Below are 27,638 nucleotides of genomic sequence, written 5' to 3'. Positions count from 1 at the left end.
AATTATGTAAACAAATGATTTGATGATTTGAAATTGTGTGTTAACAGAAAAGCAATAATAACTTCACTTAAAAGAAGAAAAATTAATAAATTTTATTCTTTGGTCACTCGAAAAGTATAGCTTTTTTTAAAATGAGTATATTTTTAAGGTATCTGTCACATCTTTTTCTAGGTCATTAATAGTTAAATTTATTTATTCTTTTTCAATTAAAATATCATATCATTCATTTAATCTGAATGAATGTTTAAAAACTGAACTTTTTTCAAAACTATCGATATGATTTTATTCATAAAGAAATGTTACTGAATTTCTGCGAAGTTATTACTATCTTGCAGTAAAGAAATATTAGATGTATCAATAATACAGATTCGCTTCAGAAGTTATATTGCAAACAATTTATGCTTATTACAGCAGAAAGTATATTGTATCAATTTTTCTCTGGGTTTATAATTTAAGGGCTATTTTCATAAATATTTCGGTATTACAATTTTCAGAGGGCAGTTTGAAAGACATCTGCATTGTAAAAATCATTGAAATTGATTAGAATTTCTGTTATGTAAAATAATAAGAATCTAAATATACTTAGGAAAGTATATGAATCATTGAAATTGATTAGAATTTCTGTTTTGTAAAACCATAAGAATCTAAATATAATTAGAAAATATTAATAGAAGTGGAGAATTTAAGTTCGTTTTTTTTTTTAGGCAGAATTTTTGCAAGAAACCTCCTTAAGTTTTTTTTTTTTAGCTTAGAATCTTTCATTTCTTCTTGTGAATTCTCTTTGTCTTAAACAACTATTGTTCATTTCATTTGAATGGAGAATATTTCTATTTATAGTTTGAAAATAATTGGAAGGCAAAATAGAAGGCCGTATAGAGAATTTGATTGATTGTAAGAAGCTAAACTAAAGTGAGTAATCAGAAGGAATCTACCATTGTTTCTCTTATTGATAAACAGCCGCACAAAGTTCGTTTCAATGTGTATGCAGAGCAAGTAAGCTAAAGATAAATGGATTGAGTTCCTGAAAGAAAGTCCAATGATTGTCTACGATCATATTGATCTTTGTTCTTGTTCATTACGCACTGATTAATTTAGAAACTAAAGGTTTTGGTAAGGATAGGTATAAAAAGAATCCCCGTACGCTGAAGTTCAGATCAATTTAGGTTTATCAGTTAACTTAGCAAACAGTATTTGAATAATAAATAGTTCTTTTAAGAAATTTCTTACATAACATTTTTCTTTAGTATTATATCAATGATTAGTACCTGCTAAGTTGTTGTTTCCAAATATAGCTAAAGTGAATACGGTGAAGGGATATTTCTACAGTACTGCTAATAATAAAATAAGATTTCTCTCAGATTTCTTTTATTATTTTCTATAATATTCTATATAACTTCAGAAAACCATATGAGTAATAATTGGAATTTTAAAGTTACGGAATCATTTGCTTTTTAACCTAAGGACCAAAGGTTCATAAATTGATTACATGGATGGATGGTCAGCCATTGATATGAATAATTTTCAAGTATATAAAATCCCTTAATATAATTATTATAATTACCTAGGATTTCAAATATTTTTTAGAAAATGTAAAAAAAATGAAGCTATAAATTGTTTATAATTAATTATATAATTGGAAGAAAATAAGTATATAAATGTTTTTAAAGCAATTATCCTAATTTATATATTTCTTTCAGAATAGGTATTTATTATCGAATTGAAATATCTTCAAAATTCCCTTAAAGTTTTCCAAAAGTTAAAGAAAATGTATGTCTTATTGTTTTTGTCTATACCCTGTGCATATTTTCATCCATGTGCATTTCAACCATGTAATTTTAATAAAATTTAACTACAAAAACTGTGAAATGGCATCTATTTATACGTTCACGGTTCGTATTCTTAAACGTTGCCCGGTAAAAGAATAGATAAGAAAGAATTTTTCAATTGTTTTAACATATATTGTATAACAGAAATCGATCGATGTATTAATTAAAAATGCATGGTTTAATAGAAAACTATTTTGGAAACTGCAATTCATTGTACATTTCTATTGGCGCAACTTCAAAACCACTGAAGCATAAATTGAAATCCTATCCTTCATGCATATACACACAAACACATTTGCATATACTATTAAAAGTATATTAAGCCATTCCTGAAATGTTAGAGAGAAAAATTTATAACGATTCGTAATGGATGTCAGGTAACTTATTTCAGGTAACTTATTCCATGTTTGGAAGGAATTTGGAGATGTTGGAAACAAAATTTTTAGAAAATGCAATAATTAAAGCTCTGTCTGTATTAGAACTCGAGATCCGAAATTACTTCTGAATAGTTAAGCCTTCACAGCTATAAGAAAACTAAATAAATTTAAGACGTTGACATGGATTTGAGTTTTCAAAGTGAGTTGATTATCTGTCATTGTGTTATTTAATTAATTACTCTTGGTCCATTTATAAGTGCTGTTCTTTAAGCACATATTCACTATGCTTTATATATATATATATATATATATATATATATATATATATATATATATATATATATATATATATATATATATATATATATATATATAATTTGTGTATGCGTGTTAGATGTCAAAGTGATTTTTATTTCAAAATATATTAGCAGGGAACTGTTTATAAAATTCCAAACTATTTATAAATTGCGAATTGTATGAAAAAAATCTATCAAAATGTCCTAAATAATAAACAGTTAAAGCAAGAGATATCAATTAGACCATGGCAATCTCCGGTAACTGATGCTCAAAGTGAAAAGGTATTTTCAAAATTTTAATAAGAAATTAATAAATATTTTACTGTTTTCCACTGAAACGTCTTATTATATTATCGCACAACAATCTTTATAGATTAACAACTTAAATGCAATGTTTTTTGTAATAATATTTATTTTTGTATTGTGCGTACGGAATATTAAATTTTTTTGTGCATTTTATCTCTTCTCTTTAATTAACAGTTAATTTTAAAAATAAAAATGTGACAAACGGATGAAGCTTAGAATATTATGATGTTGCAATGTTCTGGATAAGTTTTTCGAATATACTTAAACCCTTCATTGTTTCTTTTTTTTCGTAGAATTTTAAATTTAGATTAATAGAATATTCAAAGGTATCCAATCAATCTGGTGGGATTTCAAATTCCCTTTGGATACATTTGAAACTAAAAATGCTTAGTTTAGAATTGCTCGTGATTATTGGTAATATATAACTGTCTATATGTTTGCATTTATAAAAATATTAATTAGTTTTCATAATAAAGTACAGTTAATATACTAACTGCAAAAAAACATATTATTTACACAATTAATAATAATGCAATTTTTATAATGCAATGATCATTATGTAATATATAAATGATCTAGTAAGCAGCATAAAGAAATAACTAACAGAATGATTTGTTTTTCTTGTAAATGTCGAAATAATTAAAAAATATTGATATGATATGATAACAGTAATACTAATATGTAATCAATACTCTTTTCTTTAAAATAATAACATTATTTTATTTCACTTCATGCTGAGAAATATATATTAAAATATTGTATATATTTTATAATTTCATGCCTAAAAGGGAAGACCTGAAAAATGTTACTGATTTTAATTAGATTAACGTTCAAATTTGAAGCTACTCAAGCGTTACTTTAAGCCGGATTATAATTTTAAACTATGATCAGTTGATGAAGGCAACATCCGAGACTGAATTCACTGTCCAAACTTCTGCCTCAATTTGTTACAAGATATTTGACCCAGGAAGTATTTAATATATACCAGATACCCTTACGTTCTAATTGAAAATTATTTACATAATCTCATCTTAAATCATAAATCCGCTGAGAGAGTTACATGTATTTTACAAGAACGTATTGATTTTTTACAGTATCCATCAAGATATTTTTTATTATAATTATGTAGATAGATTATTCTATTAATACGCTTTTAGCTTGAATGCAAGAAAAGAGAATTTTTTTCTTTGCTAAATATTCCATTGATATTTCAGAAGCTAAGCAATTCTTTTTTGTCAAAAAAGGAGACAGTTAAATATCTTTTCTTGAAGCATTCTAATGGGAATATTTAATATATTCCACCGTATTTGCTGTTTTAATTCTATGTAATATTGTAAGTCATATATGTTTAAATTGTCAGGAGATAAATATTTGTCTCGTGAGTCGTATAAATTCTGTATTAAAAATAGTAATAAATACTTAGCAAACTTCCTTAAGAATAATTGAACTGTCTAACTGAAAAATAAACCTTATGAATTATGTATATTCCAATTTTTATATATATTTGTTTTTAAAAGAATCTGTTGAGGAATAAAAACATAACAACAAATACGATCCTTTATCATAAATTTTTTCATCTTAATTATTTCTCTCATCATCTGGAGTTCATTTGTTTTCTTTGAATCATTTACATTTTATCAGTTTTTTTCCATCGAAAACAATCTGAACAGTGTTTGGACTTTTTTTTACATTTTTTTTTTTGCATAGGTCTTTATTTAGAGAAAAAAAATGGAACGTTTGTATTTCAATAGCATTAAATTAAAAAATGGAAATCTTTGTCAGAATTCTTTTTTTTTATTCTCGTAATTCCATTTTTTTCGTTAAGTATTTTTTATCCTTTGTAAATAATTATTTTGTTTTTATTCTTCATTCCTTGTTTCATTTCAAATGATTCCTAAAACTTTCACTTCGCTTTGAAACTGAAGAAATTAAGCTTTTTGATATAAAATTTTATATAATTTCCAAATATGTGTCCATTTTAAATTATTTGTGAAGGACAATTTAATTTCTTCATTATCAAATTATATTGTTATCAAAATCGCTAAATTTTTTTGAGGTTTTTAAAAAAATGTATATTTTTGGGTCCCTTAGAAATTATTTAATTTGCTAAAGTACAAATATCTTATATCATTTTACTGAACCTTTAAAATAATTTCTCTTAAAAGGAAAACGAGGTCTCATTCTCGAATTTATTTTGTTTCTGAATTGACAATTTTTGACATGTAAAGTATTCTTTAAAATAAAAATTTCAAATTAATAGGTAATGTGGAAATTAATAATTTATTATTTAATTTTAATTTTACGATTTTATCTAAAAATTATGAATTAAATTATGAAATTAGTAAAAGGCACGTTGGAAATCTAAACTCTGATTTTAAACTCCAATTACGTGAACCATTCGGAAAAATTTAATTTTTATTATTATCCTTATAATATCCTTTTTGTAGATATCAAAGTAATAAAATTAAATATGATTAAAAATAATTAATAATTTATAAAATATATGTTTTGCATGCCTCAAAAAATTTCTCTTAACATCTTATGTATTTCACACTCAGCAACAATTTCAAAAATAATTTTAATAAAATTAGAAAAATCAAAGAAAATTATGAAAATAGGAAGGGGATTGGAACTTTTAGTCAAAATGTAATTATCGCAATGTACTAATGTTTCAGAATTGATTGGTGTATCATGAATATCCCTTTCAAAAATTTAGTTGTAATTACAGCTATGAAAATGGGGTCACAAGGTGTGTATTTAATATATTAGACTATATGAATATGAATGCAGTAACTGAAATAATTTAAAGCATTATTGCAAAATGTGCTTAAAATATTTTTTTAAAAAATATAAAAATTAGAGAAAAATTTAGTGAAAATAAAATTCAGTTCTTTGAAATTTGAATTGTAAAACGATAAAAAAAATAACTGTTTTTGAGTGATAATATCGAATATTGTTTTAAACATCGATTAATTTTCGATTAAAATCTTGCTAAAACTTATTATTTACATTTCTTTGTGAGCTGATTTTGTCCAAAAATAAATTCATATTAAATTTTATAGATTTAATTCCAAAAATAAACCACGAAAAAGTATATAATCATATACGCCCCAATTTGTAGATATATGTCCGTCTATAATATTCGTTATGAAAATCTATAAAAATATTTGTAAATAAGTATATTTAGAATGTTTCCTTAAAATTGTCTTAATTCACCTCAAATTTTGCAATATATTAATTTATAATACTGTAATTTATTATGATCTTTAACTACTCTGAAATGGTCATAAGCAACATAAGATGTTCAAAAGATATTCAAGGAGAGTCCTTAAAGCCTGCAATTTCTTAATACACTAATTTATTTGCAAAATTAATAATTTTTATTTTCAATCAAAAAAGAAATTTAAAACCCTATTCTTTATAATACGTATTTGCCTGAAAAATAACGGAACTTTTATTTCATTTATCAAGGCAAACTCATATAAGATGCATTAAATTCAATTGATGATGTTTTATTTCACCAGTTCTTCTCCTTAGCCAACCTCTTGTCATCGTTTAATTATATTTACTCGTGTCCTTTCACCTTATTTTTTTTCCACTTATACATTTTTTTCTTTAACATTTCATCGGAAAAAACCCAAAGAAAACCACAATGAAAATAAAGAAGAAAAAATGCTGAGATCCAAGCAGAAAAGAACAAGTCAAAAGGAAATCGATACAATATAACTCATTTGCTCCAGACAGAAACCGGATCAGCTCCTGTCGGTGATTCTTCTAGTAATTGTAAGAGTTTCAGAATACTTTTAACATTTCTTCAAAAAAAAAAATCTTTAATTCTATGTGAAAGTGAATCGAATGTTCGAAAGAAAATATTCAAATGTAATTAGAAGTACAAATAAAAAAAAAATTAATTTAATAGACAACTTAAAGTTTCGTTAAGGAAACACTTATACATTTATATTGCCTCGAGAATACTTCCTAAAGAAATGAAATAATTTTTTTTCAGACGAAATTATATTAGTTTCTTTTCACGTAATGTAAACTTATATTTACAATGTAAACTCTCAAATTCTAATCAAAGCTTGAGAGAGTTAATGAATTCCGAAGTGGGCAGTACCATGCAGTCATTTTTTTAAAGAAAAATTGCAATTAGTTTTCCCTTTCTTCCATGATCAATGATCTATTCTTATATTGCGACTTATTCTCGAAAAATGAGCTCCACTTCTCGATGAGTATTGTTTAAAAACTCTGAAATAACCAAAAAAAAATCTTCTTGGTATGACGATTGCTGCAATTTGTTAACGACACATGATGATTGCAGTTCCTTTTTTATTGCACAGATCTGAAGCTTTTCAAAAGTAATTCAAGAAATTTCGTTAGAAGAATTTTAGAAATCTATAAGTTGATTGAAATAGCAATTATTTCTTAGAAAATAATCATTTTATCAACTTCTGGCAAAAGCAATAAAAAGGCGATTGAATAAATATAATTATTAATTCCATATCAATATATAAAATAGACGTTCTTTTATATAGAATATATATCAATAATAGCAATGAAAATCATTCCCAATTTTTTTTTCATAGATAGAATATCAATATCTTATATATCTCATCGATTTCTAAACACGAACACGACACTGTACATTTTTTATTGCAAAGTTGTGTGACATTTCACATTTAGTGTTCCATTTATAATAGATATATATCACTTAGATAAACACAGATTAGATCAGGATTTCTTTATTTCAGTATCTAGCCTAGGCATTTTAAATCCGAACAGAACATTTTACTTTATGCGCATTATTTTTTTATAAATGAAAATTGCTTTATATGAGTACAATAAAATCCGTTGATATAATTTTAATTTAATAAAACTATATTTATACATTAATTTACTATCTGAAATTATTCACATCATAAATAAAGGTAGTGAAAGGCACAGTTTGAAAAAATTGTTACAATGAAAGAATAAATAAGTGTTATAATACACATTCCAATGCTCTTTCTTACATGCTTTGAAGATTAATCATTCTAGAACTGATTTTGTATTAAATCAGATGCAAAATGAAATTTGTAAAGTTCGTAAAAAGGCTTGTATTCCAGTAAATACTTAATAAATAAAAAGCGAATCAGCATTGCTTTCCTTATCAGTTCTTGATGGGCAGCTATTTACTCTCTCGTAGAATGATATTTAGTGCTTCATTTTAGAAAGAGGAAACCATTATTTACTGAATATTTTGTATTTACTTTTGTGGTGAAATACTTAAAAATTGATAAAGAGATTTCTTTACCTCGCAAACCAATTTAGAAGCATCTTGAGTTTTTAAAAGATACTAATGTTAAAATAAAAAACTAATTTTTTTTTATCTGAGAAGGTAACATTTTCCATCTTATCAAGCAAGCAATACATACATAAATTAAATTTAAGCATGGAAAGGGGTTGGCTATGCTAAATAGAGGTAAATTATTTCGTTAAAAGAACTAAGTTAAAAAAATGTCTGTGTATTTTTCAGAGGAAAGAATGGTGAATATATTTTAATGGGTAGTAATGTAGCACTGAACACCAAAAACATATTTCTAACTCGCGAAGTGTCATTAAATCTTCATTAGAGAGCTTGTAACAATATAGTATCAAAAATTAATTACAAAAAATAATCTGGTTCATGAATCAGATCAATTCATCTCTGTTGTAGAATAGTTAAAAGAGTTTGGTCTATCCTTTCAAATGTATTTTTTAAATGTGGAAAAAAATATTGTTGAAATATGTTTGATTTGAATAAAGTATTTATTTAAGTTCCAAGAAAATATTATTCAAGATAGAATTACTTCTCATGTTTGAGAGAAATAAATAATAGGGTATTTTTAACATTTCCTATATATTACTGCAAAAATGCAAACAGATGGATGAAATTTTAATCAGTTGTTTTGAATTTTTATAGTAAGAAATAAAAAGTACACAAATGAATTAATTGGAAAATAAAGTCATTTAATCTCGATCAATTTATAAACGACCTATTATGCAATTTTAAAGTTTTCAAAATTTATTCAATAAGGCTTTCATTGATGCAACTAATGAAATTGTTTAAATGATAGGTATGGCATAAATGCTTATAAATTTATCTGTCACAAAATTTCTAAGTGTCAATAACATTACAGCGATTAAGTAATTCAAAGCTAATAATTTATGTCAAAGGGCTTAAAAGTTAATTAACAGGAAATATATCATAATTTGCAGTCTTTTGTTTTATCATTTTTATTCAATATCGTTGTATGAAATATTAAAGATGATATAGAGGATTTATTTAAAATATTTTTCCTAAAGCATAAATAATATAATATTAGTATACAAATCAGTTTGAATCAATTTTAATAGCAATAGTATTTTTAATTGTACATTTTGCTTTGAGAAATCAAGCTATTAGTAACAATTAAAAGTCAATCTGAGGAATAGCTTAATTTTATTTGCATTAGTGCATAAATATTATGATCAGCACTTGCTATTCTCTAAATATTATAATGCACTGTATCAAATCAATATACTCAAAGTATCTAAATATTTTGTTTGGTTTATCAATGATACATTTTATTTTATTTTTCTGAATTTCTTCAAAATGTATTAATACCCAGGACAAATTTTGGCAGTATGCACTCATAAAGCTACATAATACAGTCTCTCTTGACTGTATTATGTAGCTTTATGAGTTTCTGGGATGAAACTGCAATGAAAACATTTTTAAATATTTTCAGTGAATTTTATTTTTATATAATTATAGATATTTGTTTTCTTAAATTTACATAGATAATAAAACCAAAAACTTATAATCCCAATTTAGAACTTATTGCTTGAGACAAGTGTCTTTATATTGATTTCAAATTTCCATTTCATGCAAAATGCTCATGGTAAAAGGAAGAATCAATGAATCGATCGGAGAATGAAACAACTGCTTTAGAGAAACTGGCTACGAAAAATTAATCCTTGAATTTAATAGAGCATTGTCATCGAATAATTAAAGTCAAACATATTTTGCCGATTAAAATTTATAATTTAGAGAAATTTGTAGTAAAACACGCCTTGTACATTCCATAAGTTTTTGGATATCAAATCACCAAACATTTGAAACCACCAAACACCAGGATGACATTTTAATTATTATAAAACGTATACATTACTTACTACTTACTCACTAAAGATAGATTTGTTGAGTTCTTAATCACTTCATGAGGAACTGTTGCCTTGTGTTTGAGCAAAATGTAAAAATCTTAATACATTTAAAAAGCTATTTTTCACTATTTAGTTAAATAGATCAAAGACAATTGTAAAAGCTATGAAATCTCTTAAATTCCTTTCAACTCTCTTGTTTGGAGTTCCAATTCTTTCTCGTAATTATACAGAAGAAGGGGATGATTAAATACACCTTTATATGGTAAAAATAAATTCTTGCATTTCTTTTCGAGTATTTTAAATTCTTGATCAGGAAAAAAGGCAGAATATTCCTTTAAGAAATATGCTTTTATCAGTTTTTAAAAGCAAATGAAGTTTATAAATAACTTATAAATGCATTTTTTTAGGTACTAGGAACGATATTTTATGATCAAAATAACTTGCATAAGGATATATTTTTTTCTCTTAGATATCGATATTTTTCTTTTCTTACGGCTGATGATTTGTAAAAAGTTGAATTCATTACTAATATATTAAAAGAAATCTAAACACCCTTGTTTGAATATAAATATTAATGTTTATTAATTAATTTGTTTGCATATTTTTCTATTAGAGTTGATAAATATTAAATAAATATTAAAATATTGAAATTGGAAAATATATGCAAAAACCTTTAAAAAATACAGTGGGACAATAATATACTTAGAATATCATAAAAAAGTGTCTGTGATTAAAACAAATATTAAGCTTCTTAGATTTGGAATAAATTTGAAGATAATATTTTAGAGCATAACAATGAAGTTCGGAATATTGTACCATTTTGCGATCGAATAATGAATTCGCAAAAGCATTTTAAAATATGATTATCAGTAACTAATAGCTGAAATAAAAATATACTTTTAAAGAATTAATTTTTTTCAAAATACAAAAGTGCATTTTTTGCATTCAAATATTTTCGTATATAATTACCTTAAGCCTATTTATGCACTAGATGTTAATTTACACAAGAAAAAAAATGCCCTTGCTATATTTTCACATTGTTATGAAACTTCATATTGAAGCTATTTTTACATAATTTCAGCTATGGCATGAAATGCAGTATGTATAATTGATGATTTAATGATAAATAAAATTGTATAAAATTTCAAAGAAAATTTGTTATTTCAAAGCAATGAAATATTCTTTCAAAGTTAGGGCCTCACACATATTTGAAATGATTGTCAAATGCAATGATGTATATTTTTTGTATATTCTCATTTAATGTTATATATAAAGTGAGCAATTCCATTGCTACTCAATATATTAGATTTTTATTTTAATAAGTTAGCAAATGAAGAATTTTATTTCAGAATATTTAAAGAAAACCAAGTGCTTATACTCTATTTCAAATTGAAATCTAGTGCATTTTTAAAGAACATGTAATATTATGCAATTTTCGAATCAAAATATTATATGTTCCTTAAAATTGCATCAAATTAAAAAAAATTATGCTAACTATTTGTAAATAAAATTCTCTTTACTAGAAATCAAAATATTTGTTTAAATATGCCGTTAATTCCTTTCATTTTACATCCTGTTGCTTTAAACAAAGACTTAAAATTGCTAAAACAATAAATTTTCATAGAGGTTAGTAATATTTTCAGTTTTCATTAATTTTTCAGATATGGAAAAAGTGTAATTTCCACCATTAAAATTCCTTTTTTAATGCCAGAAAGTAAATGCATTCGGGATTTAAAACTGTTGGAATTTAATAGTTTTTAGAGTGGCACATTTGAATTAAAACTCATTTTAATTTCATTCTCTTATTAAATATCTGCGGTCAACAGCAATCGAGAGCTTGTCCCTGTTTACATAAATCTTCAGATACTAATATTAAATTCCGAATTACTAGAATACTAATATAATTTTGTAGAATATTAATATCTTTCTTTCTTATTTTTGTATTTTATATTATTTTTTTACTATTAATTTTCATTGAAGTGGAATTTTCGTTTCTAAATTTCTTGTAATTGCCTGTTTGTTTTATTTTATTTACTTATTTGTTTTCGCTTGCCTGCATTATCAAGATAATAACTTAAAAATTTAGTCTTATACAGTTTCCAAGATTGGGAAAATGTTTTCATTCACTTGGAGAACATTTTTTTCTCTTCTTTTCACACAAATTTTAGCTTTTATTTATAAGCGCACATGCATTATTTGCCATTTTTTTAAAAAATGTGCATTTATTGATTTTCCGAATGTTATTCGTTTTATTGTAAAATATATATTTTAATATGCACAAATTTGAATTTTTCTTCAGGCCTGATATATGCTCAAAGTTTGCAAACGATCTTTTAGGGAACCCTGTACAAACTGAAGAGACCCCCTTCTTGCACGTAGAAAGAAAAACAATAGATGTGCAAGGTAAGCATAAGTCATCTGTTGATTTGATGTGCATTAAAGTTCCAAAAGAGATGCTTAGTTTTATTTTGTTTTTGTTTATTATTTTTATTTTTTGCAAAAAATTTATATTTTTAATAATTTTTCTACAACATTACATATCTATCATATCAGTAACAATTATCCCTATTATTGTTATTTTGGATCAAAATTTCTGTGTCTGTATGTAAGGGTTTTTGCATCTGGATAGTAAACTGTTTGGGTAATAAAACTTGGTATATATGCTATGGTAATTATAATAAAGTGATTATTCTATATAATTACCAATGATTATTAATAATCGCCAGTATGTTTACTAGTGATTATGAATAATCAACAATAATTATGCATAATCCCCATATTAGTTACATATAACTTAACACACATATAATTTAAAGTGTGGGAATGTACACTTCAGCTTAATATTAAAAATTGTAATTACTTAAAAAGTAAGATTGATGTTTTTCTGCTATAATTTCAAAAAATATTGCAGCACAAAAATAATACTAATTTAGATTTTTTATACTAATTTAGATTTAAGCAATCATTTTTCCAATGAAACCAATGTTTTTTCTTAAAATTATTTCTATTTATTAATCAAGATTTAACATCATTATGAAAAACGGGTGGATAATTTTTAAGTCCCTCTATTTTTAAGTACTTTTGCTTTTTCTTCTGTGATATAATTGAATGTATATTTAGCCATACAGATAATAATAAAGAAAAATAAGAAATGTACATTGTACGATGAGTATAATGGAGTAAGGCTTCTAAAATAATATAAGTCAATCAAATTATATATATATATATATTGTACAGATGAAGTCTTTAAGGCATAGTTACACAAAATATTTAGTAATCATTTATTTCGTCAAACCATCTATTTCCAAAAGCGGCTCATATTATACATTACAGAATAAAAATTTTAATTTTTTTTTTAATCCACGAAACAAATATGAAAGGGGAATAAAAAGTTTTTACTTTATATATGAAACTATAATCGCACAAATAATTTGTTATTTAAATACATGTTTAATGCTTCTTTCCTTCTGCAATGAATTAATTTTGACCTTAAATAATGTATCTGAAATTCCTAAACAGTGCTCTGATAAGGTCTAAGAAGAAATAATGGATACGAGTTCTAAATCTTTGAACGATTTTGCAAACTATTTTTTTTATTGGTTTCGTATTTATGCTTATAATGCTGTTTCAAATGCTGATCTTAATTCTGATTAGTTTTACATTAATGATATAATTTTATAAATCAAACGCTTCAATTTTAACGTTTTAAACTAAGAAATCTTTCACAATGGTCAGTAATACAACATAATGTTGCTTCTTGGACATTGATGAGGCATTACACAGTGTATATTTCACCTTGTACTTATTTTGAAGACAAATGCTCATATAAAGTAATAATATAGTTATTTTTGATTAAATCTTAAGTTTCTATGCATAAAAATTTAATTACTTTGTAGTTTCAAAAATGTCCATCCCTTTTAAAATATATTCATGCTACTATTTAATGAATAAGGAAATTTTATTGAATAGTTTGAAATACAATTATTACTATTTTCAGAATTCGTTTTTTTCTTAGCTCTTTCTGTTGAAGCAGCAGAGTTTCTTCCAACTTTTTTTCTACGTTTTTTTTTAAAGTTTTGGGAGAATCATATGTTTTAAATGCTTATAAGATTAGTTTTCCAGAACTGTCTGTTACAATCTTTGATTAATTTTTTTATCTTTCTTTACTTATTCCCTTTCTTTGCCGAGCTTTAAGGAAAGGCCTCAACTTTTTATGGGGATACTAATGATTAAGTAAATGGTATACGTAGACTCGTAAAACTGTTCAGAATCTGTGCTGACTAACCTACAATAGATTAATCATGTATGAAATTTTGGTATATCATTGGACTGTCTTGGACAGAAGCGTGTTGTGAATAAAATATTCTTGTTAAAGGGAACAAATATATAACATTGAACTCTGCCATGATGTTATCTGGTGTTACATATAGTCAGCCAATTCAGCTATAGTAATTATCTATGATTATGGTAAGAGGTTTATATCTATTTATTACTGTTAAAAACCCTTTATTAATCGCATGTTCATAATAATATTTGATTGAACTAATTACATCCCTGTTTAATGGATGAATTCAATAATCTATTTGAAAAAGAAAGGTAATTACACAAGGTCTGACAGTTACGCATTTTTTGTCATCTCATTAACATGAATAGTTAAATGAGTCTCATGGTTTCAAGGTGTAACAGTATTTGTTTCAGTTCTTGGTCTAATATGAAAGATAAATTGTTTCATTTAAAAATTAACCTATTAAAATAATATAAATATCGAAAAATAACCTAAAATTTGACAAGTTATCTCTTAAGAAAAGAATTGTTGACAAAAAGTGATCTATAGATCAAATCACTTAGAATCAAGATGTTTCACAATATAATGAATCATATGATAGAATACAGTATGCATTTTATAAGCGTACTTTAGTCTATAGTTATAAGACTACTTTAGTCCGAGTTATCAGAAATACCCTCCTTATTTTTTTCTTTCAAAAGTAAACTTCAAATGTATAGAATTAAAAGAGAAAATCACTCGAGTCCTTTAAAAATATTTATCGTTTCGCCAAATAAAATGTTTTTTTAAGACTCGATTAGAAAACTCTTGAAATAGGCCATAATACTAAGGGTGAAGCATAGATGCCATATTCAAATTAATATGTTTCATACAATCTGAGGAAAATATCTTGGATGAATTATCCCTAATTTCCTCTAAATAGGAGATATTATACAGGGTGTTTATTTAGTCCCGGACCCATTTTGATGTTTAATAACTCATAAAATAATGAAGATACAAACAAACTTATGGCATTTATTGATGGAATAACTCCTATATTTTCCTTTTCAGGTTTGAATATTTTTACTTTTGTAAATATCGTCTGCGCGTGTGGTTAATTTCAGATAATTTCATTTTCCAGTCTAAATATCTGTACTTTTCTAAATATCTTCTGCTTATTAATTGCATTTTTCTCTCTTTTGTTTTTGGCAACTATTGCAATGTTATGTTTACTTTTGATGCGTTTGTTCTATGTAGTACTTTTGTATGTGATGTTTTATTCGAGCGGATATTAAGGAGAATGCATACACCACAAGAGAAAGCACAGATTTTATGGTGGTTCATAGAAACGAAATCGATAGTGCAAGCACAGAGAATTTTCAGAATTTACCAAAAAGATCCTCCATCCCAAAACAGCATCTTGCGGTGGAAAAGAATTTTCTAGAAATTGGAAGTATCGCAGGTAAGAAACATTCCGGACGTCCTTGCACAAGTGATTTTGATGTTCAGCGTGTCAGAGAGACATTTTTACACAATCCTAGAATATCTGAGAGATCAGCGGCAACAGAATTGGATATGCCAATTTCGACGGTGTACAAGGTTATTAAGAAAAAATTAAGACTGCATGCATACAAAGTTCAAATTGTTCAAGTTTTGGAACCGAACGATAGACCTAGGAGGATGGCCTTTGCAACAGATATGCTAAGGAGGATAGAAGATGCTGCTGATTTTCTGAAGAGCATAATGTTCTCCGATGAAGCATCCTTTCATGTTTCTGGCATTGTTAATCGCCATAATGTGCGCATATGGGGTGAGGCACAAAGGGATTCCCCAAAGGTTAATGTGTGGTGCGGACTAATGCACGACCGAGTCATTGGGCCTTTCTTTTTTACAGAAAAGACGGTCTCATCAGTTGTATACTTAGACATGTTGGAAAACTTCGTATTTCCACAACTAGAAGAGCTTCAGCAACATGTATTTTTGCAACAAGATGGTGCGCCATCTCATTGGGGTACCATCGTTCGTGCTTCTTTGAATGACCATTTTCCAGGAAGATGGATTGGGCGAGGAGGTCCAATTCCTTGGCTACCCAGATCACCTGAAATAACGCAATTGGACTTTTTATTAATTTGCCTATAAAATATATATTCTAATATCAATTCTTAATTGTATAAAAAACAATAAATTAAAATGTGTTGTTCGTAATAACAAAATAATGAAATCTAACCAATATTTTTCATCAAAAGCAATTCTTTAGAATCGCAGCAAATTAATGAAGTAATTAATGACTAATTTATATACTTACCCTAATTTTTTTTAAATATTGTGTCGATTGCCTGTTTACACAAATCAATTGTACAGTCGACCAAATATACGAAACTCTCTATCTTAATAATTTCTTTTTCTGGAAATGGAAGATTACATTATTGATAACTATCTTAAAATTATGATGTTTCTTCGATTATCGCAGTTCACATTTGATGGATTCATAGAAATTAACGACGATAAGAGAAATTGACCCCCCCCAAAAAAAAACACGAATATTTTCCCCTATTCTTCATTTTTCTATTTCATGGTCTGTTGATAACCGAATTTTTAATCATTCAAATGAAGAAGCTTTTACATATTTTCTGAGACTACAGTCCTCATTTGTAAATGAGAACTAATATTTCTAATTTATTCGTTTCTGTAAGAAACTGATTAGAAATAATGATGTAATGGAAATAAAATATCTCTATTGTTTTTGATGATTCAAAGAAACAAAGTGTTCAGATTAATTTCAATGTTACAAATTAAGTTTTTTTTTTTTTTTCTGAAAAAAGATTACATTCGCATCCATTAATGGTATGATGTAAACTTTTTTTTTCGTAATTTTTCATTGTAGATTACAAATGAACTATCCATCAGTTTTTTTTTGTTTGTTATTTTAATGTGATGGAAAAAATATGAATGAAATCGATGCAAGTCTGAAGGAATAATTCATTTAATTACCATCATTTTAATCCTGTAATTTTTTTTCAATTTAATTGAAATGTTAGAATCAAATCACATTATGTGTAAAACAGATAAATTTCCAAAGACCAGTGTATTTATTTGATTAAAATAGGTAGGGTTTTCAACAATTTTAATAAAAAAAATATTATTTTTATACACTGTAGCTCTATAATCCAAACCATACAGTAATAGGGAAGTTGTGAATTGCGAGTGAAACAATAGTTAAAAACAATAACGACATTATCTATTACATTTTTTATCGATCAGAATATCAGAAAAAACCAATTTACTTTGCCTTTCTAACTCTTTTAAAGAAATTTTTAAATTACATGGATTACTTGCTGAATTACCTGAATTTTAAATTACCTGCTTTGTTGCCTGAATTTTATGCGAATTTCCCGGAATCTCGCATAATAAATGGAATTTATTCACCAAGATTTAAATTTAAGTGTGAATGAAAATTAATATTTCCTAAATGTAATAAATATCGAATAATAAAATATTTCCTTGTTTTATTTCACCTTATATTATTTTTTGTTAAATATATTTAGGTGACATAATTAATGCGCTTTTGATGAAAAAGATAAATTTAATTCATTTATTTATTTATTCATTGGTTAATGTATACTCAGAGCAATATAAATGTTCCATTCTTCGAAATCCATTCGCCAAAATCCATTCTTCGAAAACGTAATTAAACATGTATCAATCCTTTAAAGTATTAAAAAAAATCAAAATACCATTTTCATTTTATCCTATAATATTTTTATTCAGCAAATGAGACTCTACAATTGATAGAGACATTTATGAAGTACTTTGAAGAAAGGGCTGAAAATATATTGGCTGGATCGTTTGTTCTATGTAGTACTTTTGTATGTGATGTTTTATTCGAGCAGATATTAAGGAGAATGCATACACCACAAGAGAAAGCACAGATTTTATGGTGGTTCATAGAAACGAAATCGATAGTGCAAGCACAGAGAATTTTCAGAATTTACCAAAAGGATCCTTCATCCAAAAACAGCACCTTGCGGTGGAAAAAGAATTTTCTAGAAATTGGAAGTATCGAAGATAAGAAACGTTCCAGACGTCCTTGCACAAGTGATTTTGATGTTGAGCGTGTCAGAGAGACATTTTTACACAATCCTAGAATATCTGAGAGATCAGCGGCAACAGAATTGGATATGCCAATTTCGACGGTGTACAAGGTTATTAAGAAAAAATTAAGACTGCATGCATACAAAGTTCAAATTGTTCAAGTTTTGGAACCGAACGATAGACCTAGGAGGATGGCCTTTGCAACAGATATGCTAAGGAGGATAGAAGATGCTGCTGATTTTCTGAAGAGCATAATGTTCTCCGATGAAGCATCCTTTCATGTTTCTGGCATTGTTAATCGCCATAATGTGCGCATATGGGGTGAGGCACAAAGGGATTCCCCAAAGGTTAATGTGTGGTGCGGACTAATGCACGACCGAGTCATTGGGCCTTTCTTTTTTACAGAAAAGACGGTCTCATCAGTTGTATACTTAGACATGTTGGAAAACTTCGTATTTCCACAACTAGAAGAGCTTCAGCCACATGTATTTTTGCAACAAGATGGTGCGCCATCTCATTGGGGTACCATCGTTCGTGCTTCTTTGAATGACCATTTTCCAGGAAGATGGATTGGGCGAGGAGGTCCAATTCCTTGGCTACCCAGATCACCTGAAATAACGCCATTGGACTTTTTCCTTTGGGGGTTTGTAAAAGACAACGTTTTCAGATGGAGAGTGTCGAACATTGATGACCTAAAAGCCAGAATTACAACAGCAATAGGCTCTGTGGATGCCGACATGCTTGCCGCTACCTGGCGTGAAATTGATTATCGACTGGATATTCTCCGTGCGACGAAGGGGGCACACGGAAGTTCATTGACAAGGGTCATGAAACTTTTTGAGTCTATTTAACCATTTATGTTATTAATTTTAATCTATCTTTATTATTTTATGTGTTATTAAACATCAAAATGGGCCCGGGACTAAATAAACACTCGTTATTTCTAACCTAGTTAAAGGAGCAACACATTTTGGTGTTCAAAATTACATGGAGTACTTTGAAATTTAAACCTCTATACCTCATTCTTATTAAGAGTAGAAAAATCAGAAATTTCACAAAATAAGATTATTAATTTGCCTATAAAATATATATTCTAATATCAATTCTTAATTGTATAAAAAACAATAAATTAAAATGTGTTGTTCGTAATAACAAAATAATGAAATCTAACCAATATTTTTCATCAAAAGCAATTCTTTAGAATCGCAGCAAATTAATGAAGTAATTAATGACTAATTTATATACTTACCCTAATTTTTTTTAAATATTGTGTCGATTGCCTGTTTACACAAATCAATTGTACAGTCGACCAAATATACGAAACTCTCTATCTTAATAATTTCTTTTTCTGGAAATGGAAGATTACATTATTGATAACTATCTTAAAATTATGATGTTTCTTCGATTATCGCAGTTCACATTTGATGGATTCATAGAAATTAACGACGATAAGAGAAATTGACCCCCCCCCCCAAAAAAAACACGAATATTTTCCCCTATTCTTCATTTTTCTATTTCATGGTCTGTTGATAACCGAATTTTTAATCATTCAAATGAAGAAGCTTTTACATATTTTCTGAGACTACAGTCCTCATTTGTAAATGAGAACTAATATTTCTAATTTATTCGTTTCTGTAAGAAACTGATTAGAAATAATGATGTAATGGAAATAAAATATCTCTATTGTTTTTGATGATTCAAAGAAACAAAGTGTTCAGATTAATTTCAATGTTACAAATTAAGTTTTTTTTTTTTTTTCTGAAAAAAGATTACATTCGCATCCATTAATGGTATGATGTAAACTTTTTTTTTCGTAATTTTTCATTGTAGATTACAAATGAACTATCCATCAGTTTTTTTTTGTTTGTTATTTTAATGTGATGGAAAAAATATGAATGAAATCGATGCAAGTCTGAAGGAATAATTCATTTAATTACCATCATTTTAATCCTGTAATTTTTTTTCAATTTAATTGAAATGTTAGAATCAAATCACATTATGTGTAAAACAGATAAATTTCCAAAGACCAGTGTATTTATTTGATTAAAATAGGTAGGGTTTTCAACAATTTTAATAAAAAAAATATTATTTTTATACACTGTAGCTCTATAATCCAAACCATACAGTAATAGGGAAGTTGTGAATTGCGAGTGAAACAATAGTTAAAAACAATAACGACATTATCTATTACATTTTTTATCGATCAGAATATCAGAAAAAACCAATTTACTTTGCCTTTCTAACTCTTTTAAAGAAATTTTTAAATTACATGGATTACTTGCTGAATTACCTGAATTTTAAATTACCTGCTTTGTTGCCTGAATTTTATGCGAATTTCCCGGAATCTCGCATAATAAATGGAATTTATTCACCAAGATTTAAATTTAAGTGTGAATGAAAATTAATATTTCCTAAATGTAATAAATATCGAATAATAAAATATTTCCTTGTTTTATTTCACCTTATATTATTTTTTGTTAAATATATTTAGGTGACATAATTAATGTGCTTTTGATGAAAAAGATAAATTTAATTCATTTATTTATTTATTCATTGGTTAATGTATACTCAGAGCAATATAAATGTTCCATTCTTCGAAATCCATTCGCCAAAATCCATTCTTCGAAAACGTAATTAAACATGTATCAATCCTTTAAAGTATTAAAAAAAATCAAAATACCATTTTCATTTTATCCTATAATATTTTTATTCAGCAAATGAGACTCTACAATTGATAGAGACATTTATGAAGTACTTTGAAGAAAGGGCTGAAAATATATTGGCTGGATCTTAATCACAGTGAAGGATGATTTAATAAAAGCCGGATCGCGTAACATAATGACGGGGTAATGACGCGTAACATAATGATAAACAATATGGCAATATATTTTACAATACCATACGGTATTGAACAATATTGTTAGGTAATGCAAATGTTATTCAATATATTTCTTTATTTCATAAAATGTTTGTGCTACTGAAGTATGCAGTGCTGAGCTTATGATTTATAGGAAAGCTTGTTTGAAACTACATGCGACAATTTACTTTGATCAATCATTATTTGGAGGATATCATATGTAGTATGATATACTCCAAATTCAAATATATAATTGCATCATTTGTAATATGATTTTTTTACGAAATTACTTGCAAAACCAATGTGCAATTATTTATATAAAATGAGAAAAAATACTCTCAAAGAACAGTCCGCCCCAACGAGCTATTCACAATATCAAAACAAAGCAGGGCTTTTGGTTGAACATTCCTCATATACTCGTGTTTTTTTAATTCAAAATCATTTTTACAGAATTTTTTTTCATTAAAAATGATATTATTATTTAAAAGTCAATATAAAAAAAGTGTTTGAAAAGTCGATTTTGCAGCTTTATTCCATTCTGTTGGCTTATAAGACTCTGGTATAACCAGTTTGGAATTAACTTTTAAAATTATAATAGTCAATTAATTAATTTTCTTTAAAAATAGAAAATTATAATATTCTTTACAATTTCTGGGAATTAATCTCTGGAGGAAGCTGTCTGAGGTTACCATCTGAAATGTAAGAGTATTTCAAAAGTAATTGTTTTGCTTACAGCTCCATCTTATTCAGACACCGTATTGTAAATAATACAATTTAAAATTTAGAAATAAATTAAAGAATTCTGACTGTCTTTGCATTTTGAAATTGTCTATTCCTTTAATAATTAAAACTTGATTCTAAATTTAAAACTTTACAATTTTTAACAGATTTTTTTTTCTCTTTTAACAGATTATATCGCCATAATTAAGGAAATTTCATCTTGGAAATTTTAACTTCAACGATTATTTATTTCTTGCATATATTTATCATTTTTTCATAATGTGAATGATTTATTAATTGATGCTGTAAAGTAAGTATTTGTTAAAAATTAGGCTCTGGTGATTGATATTTAATCGAAGTAATGCACACTAAAATTAACATTTTACAAATTTTCATAAAATTTGACTAAAATTCTTATAACTCAAAGTACTACTTATTCCATATAATATTAATTATTTCTAATTATGTGTAGTTCTTTATATAGAATTTTTTTACATCAATATAATTTAATCTACAGGATATGCTACTTATTATTCATTTGAGAATAGACAGAAACATCACAAATATTTTTTTGTGTTTAGAATCCTGAAAGAATGTCCTGATTGATCTATTCACATTTTCTTCTAATGGAATAGATATAGTCAATGATTGTATTCTACTTTCATCAATTTTCATGTATCAGTGTCTTAGCAATATTGATACAGTCTATTGAATTTGATCCTAATCTTTGTTTATTTCTTAGTTTTATTCTCTTGATGATGTCAAATGAGATATTATATTTTATTATAAAAATAAGATTTGAAAGGCAGTTTTGATGAATTTATTATGTTGACTTATGTTTGTTTCAAATAAACATAATGCAGATAAAATTTCACTATCGTATATATCAATCATATAAAGCTATTCTGTCACAATTTGAACTCCGATTTATTGATAATGCATTGATAAATTTACTCCTACTGCATTTCACACATTCAGTTTAAATTTAAATTACTCGGCTACAAAAATCGAAACAAGATGAAGTCACTATAAGTTTATTTTGAAAAAAAAAACTCTAATAAAGAAGTTTCAAATTCCGTTACAAATGTTGACATGTTGCAATTCCAGAAAGTTCTCTTTTAAGATTTCTCTAAAACATTTCCCATAAGAAACAGTCTCTACTTAAATACCCCACTACGCCATGTCTCAAGCATTGTAAGTAGAAATATGTCGAACCATTGGTTAAAAAATGCTTCCTTTTTCTTACTATAAGTAATTAAACTGTATTCTTCAACAGAAAATTAGCAAATAATTGATATGGTCTTAAAAGAACATTTTTTTTTTTTTTTGCTAACAATAGTTTGCATGCTCTAAAGGAATTATAAAACACATATACTTAAAAAAATGTTTAGAGTTTCTCAGCCACAGATTAGAAGAAAACATATTTCACATGAACTCTAATGAGATCTCTAGAGAAATGGTCTGTCCAACATTGTTATTTGAAAGATATTATTGTTTGTATTTACTTTAACAATATATTTTTATGCACGAGAAAGTTCTTCTCTTTGATATTTTGTTTGTTTACTATATTTTATCGAACTCTCAGAAATCTTACAATTATGTGTTGCCAAACTTAATTTCTTTGAAACACTCTATAGCGTGAAAGCCTGACTCAATAGAAACAAGCAATTTATTTATAACTAAATTACTTAGGAAATGCACATTCCAAGAGTGCACATTCCACAACAAAGAGAATCAGGTTATAAATTACCTTTCATTATTTGGTTTTAAAAACTGAAGGAAATAGTGGTTACCCCTTAAATTATTAAATAAATTATTTTGTGCATGAGCAGTTAGTTTTAAGTTAGTATGAAAACTTGCATCTCACAACTGATTAATGCCCGCCGGATCTATGATTCAGACCACTTTAATTCACTTCAACTAATCTGTTCACATAGTTGAGGTTTCGTAAATCTATTGTGTATTTGTATTTGATTTAAGATTATGAATGCAAAATACTTATATCCCATCGGAATTTGATACAAATTATTCAAGAAATGATTTTTTTTTTGTATAATAGAAAAAATTATACTTTGAAATAGTTATACACGTGGTAAAATAAATATGTGTTAAACATAGGCCACAGAGGTCTGTTGGTAAGATCACTGCGTCGGAGCTGGAGGATTTTAAATTCAAGATCCGATTCCACCGAAGAGCCATTGTGCAAGCGGGTCTAGTGCACGTTAAATCCGCCTGCGGCAAACGTACTCCCGCTAGTGTGGAAGTTTGGAGAGGGGGTACAAGCTGAGATATCGTTCTCGTCATCTGACCACGGTTCAGAGATTGAGGTTTTTCCCAAAATAGCTATAGTGTTGATATAAAAGTATATGCTAATATACCTAAACTGAGCAGTTAGATAAAGCAAACTAATCTGCAACCTAACAAAGAGTTTAGATGTTTAATTTAAAATATATCAACAAGCCTTTTATATATATCTAATAGTGATTGGTTATTGTTTTTGCAGAATTGTATGGAGCAGTATCCATTGTCGGAAAAAAATATAGTAGAAAATGCAATTCTTGTTAAAATAGTAAAGATGAATGTGGAGAAATGCCCTCTTTATAATTCAATATATGATCGTTTCAGCAAGTTAAGAAATAGTGTAAATAAAACAAAAATAAAATCTAGAGGAATGATATGTTGTTTAAACCTCTTTTATTTCTGTGTACATACAAAAGCGCGAATCGTTAAAAATAGTACTATATAGGGTATTTAAGTACTTGATTGATATTTCCAAACTCAAATGTTTACAGATGTAAAGCTAAAAATGCGAAATTGTTAAAAATAGATCCTTTAGCTAAAGCAAGATGAATAGTAGGACCATATGGAATAATGTGCAAGAAAGAGACCATTTATTAAATAAAATATACTTACATGAGAAATGGCTAATTATGTTTAACAGTTATATAAATAAAAATGATTGAAAATTAAGCTTTCTATCCCCTATCTGAAAGGGTTTTACTAAAATGGATCCCTATGAAATTATAACTGTTTTATTATTTTTTATAAGTATTTTAAAGCTCATGCTGAAGTTAAAAAGTAAATTATTTAAAAAAATGAACTATAGAATAATTCCAAATTTATTTATAAATCAAAAATGTATGACACTTGTAAGCAACGTGAAGTAAAATATTTCAATAAATTATTTTCTTTAATTTTTTTTTATGAAAATAAATATTTTTCAGTCAGATTTGTGAAGTAAGTATATGCATAAAAAATAATTACGAACCAATAAATTAAGATAAATCACTTTCTAACAATACGTTTCAATATTTTTTTTAAAAATTTCTTAGGATTAGTAAATGCATTTATCAAAGCATTTATATATTTAAAAAAAGCTACATTTGTTTAATAAGCAAAAAACTATCATTCAGAAAAACTTCTTACATGCCATATAGCGTGACCAACAAACATACTATGAACGATACCAAAGTTTTTCATCAAACGATACCTTACAAAGCTGTCCAGATTATCAGCTGCTGAATTAATTATATAAACGTTTGAAATAGAGTGCATTTAAATTCGTGGAATATTAATATCTATTTTACTTCTACAATTATCTAAACATAATTAAAAACTAATTCTTGTCATGCACATATATGCTCATAAGAAACAGATCATAAAAGTAATTGATAATGCTTATATGAATATTTAAATTAGTGTAATTGTGCCTTAACATTTTCATTCAACTGATAAAATAAGGAATTGTCATAAGTAATGTCCTGATGACAGCTTGAAAGGGTGGAGGTTTTATGCGATAAATTTTAAAATGCAATTCTTTAAAATATTCATTTATTTTTCCCACAAATAACAATTTAATAAAGTTAACTTAGATTTTAAAGTAGTTATTAACTAAAGGACAACTCTAATCATAAGTAATAGCCATTAAGTTTATAAAGAAGACAGGAAATAATTCTTAAGAGACCGTTTGAGAGCAATAAATTGAGTTGCTCTAATGATCAATCTTCTGAGTAAAAATTACGTGCTCACATTACTGCTATGATCATATCAGTATCTTTTTTCAAAATATTTGGATTATAATAATAATATACAAAATATTAAAGGACATAACAAAAATTCAAGATTTGAAGCCTTGTTTAAAATTTTATCTTATAATCTAATTAATTAAAGGAAACTTGTTAATTTTTATCTATATCTTCTGCAACAAATATTACCTGAAAACGTTTACATTACCTACTGAAAGTAAACTTAACTTTAACTCACATTTAACAGCTTCATAATGCCAGTAAAATGAACGAATATGTTTTTAAAAATTCTGTTACAATTATTAGGCTGGATTATTCGTGCCATAGAATGAATGAGAAACTATATTTCATTTTGAAGAAGAGTCTCGAATTTTGAGGTGTTTCTATTTCAATACAACAGCTAAGAATAAAGGTAAAGATTTAATTACTGCAAGTATATAAATAATAAATTCATATTTGGATACTTTGGTAAAGCATAAAATAAAGTTACTTTGCAAAACTGAAATATATTGATGAGATTTGAATAGAACAATCTGACATTATTTCTTAACAATTTATTTCATCATGCAAAGCAATGCTTATAATTATCGTTTGCGCGGGATAAATAAAATTAATTAAAATTTGGACTGTTGAATCTATCAGATTGAGCTATAAATTTTAAAATGAAATTCTTTGAACTATTCATTTATCTTTCACATAAATAACAATCTTTGAAAGTTAACCTGGATATTCTCAAAACATAGAGCATTTCGTGTTTCTTAATAATAAAATTTTCTGTTAACACTTCAAAATAATTTTATATATTTTATATCAAGTTCATGCAAAAAATGGTCTGTAATGGAAAGTAATGAAATTAGAAAGAGCTGTATGAAAGTTATTCAAATAAAAAATAGGTATAAATTTGTTAAAAAGCACTTATATCTACAGAATATTAATTCGGCTTCATTTGTTTTGCTGATCATGATTGAAACTCGTCAATATTATGATGAGCTGTGTATCTGTATACTATTACAAAAAATAATTTATTAGAAGTGTAAGAATGGGATTTCCTTACTTAGTATTATTCAGCTTTATAAAATGTTTGTGAGAATTTTATTAGTATTAAATTTCAATTGTTTCACTTTTATATTTAAATGTTAATGTTGTTATTAATGGTTTAATAATTTGAGGCTTTGAACTTTGCAGAATATAAGTACTTAATTATTTAAATAAAACTTCATTCGATTATTTATTATATTTATTTCAAACTTTACAAACTTTTATGATAATTTTATGTTTTTTATTCCATCTATTTATCTCAGATGTTTATTTATTTTCTGCATGATTCTTATTTTCTTGATATTATAGTGCACCTATAGAATTTCCTGAAAGGATTTTTAAGAAGAAATTTCTTATTTCTTTAATTGTATTATTCCTAAAAATATTTTTAGACTTTAAACATTCACGTTGAACCCATCTCGGCCAATACAAAATGAAATCTACCTTAATAATTAATTCTATGCAGTACAGATTAAAAAAACATATAACTCGTGAAATTAAGAAAACAGAGCTGTTTTAGGTGGTATAAAATTGCGAAAATATCAACTCCCAAGTAATAAATTGGTGTAAAACAGTAGAATTAAATTTGTATGTATGTGTTCATGTTCATAAAATATTTCAAAACTTTTATATAAATATTTATTGACAAAAATATATTATTTTACAATTTAAA

The sequence above is a fragment of the Argiope bruennichi genome, chromosome 1, assembly GCF_947563725.1.
Source record: "Argiope bruennichi chromosome 1, qqArgBrue1.1, whole genome shotgun sequence".
NCBI lineage: Eukaryota > Metazoa > Arthropoda > Arachnida > Araneae > Araneidae > Argiope > Argiope bruennichi.
The sequence above is the reverse complement of the archived record's forward strand: the minus strand, read 5'-3'. Positions refer to the sequence as shown.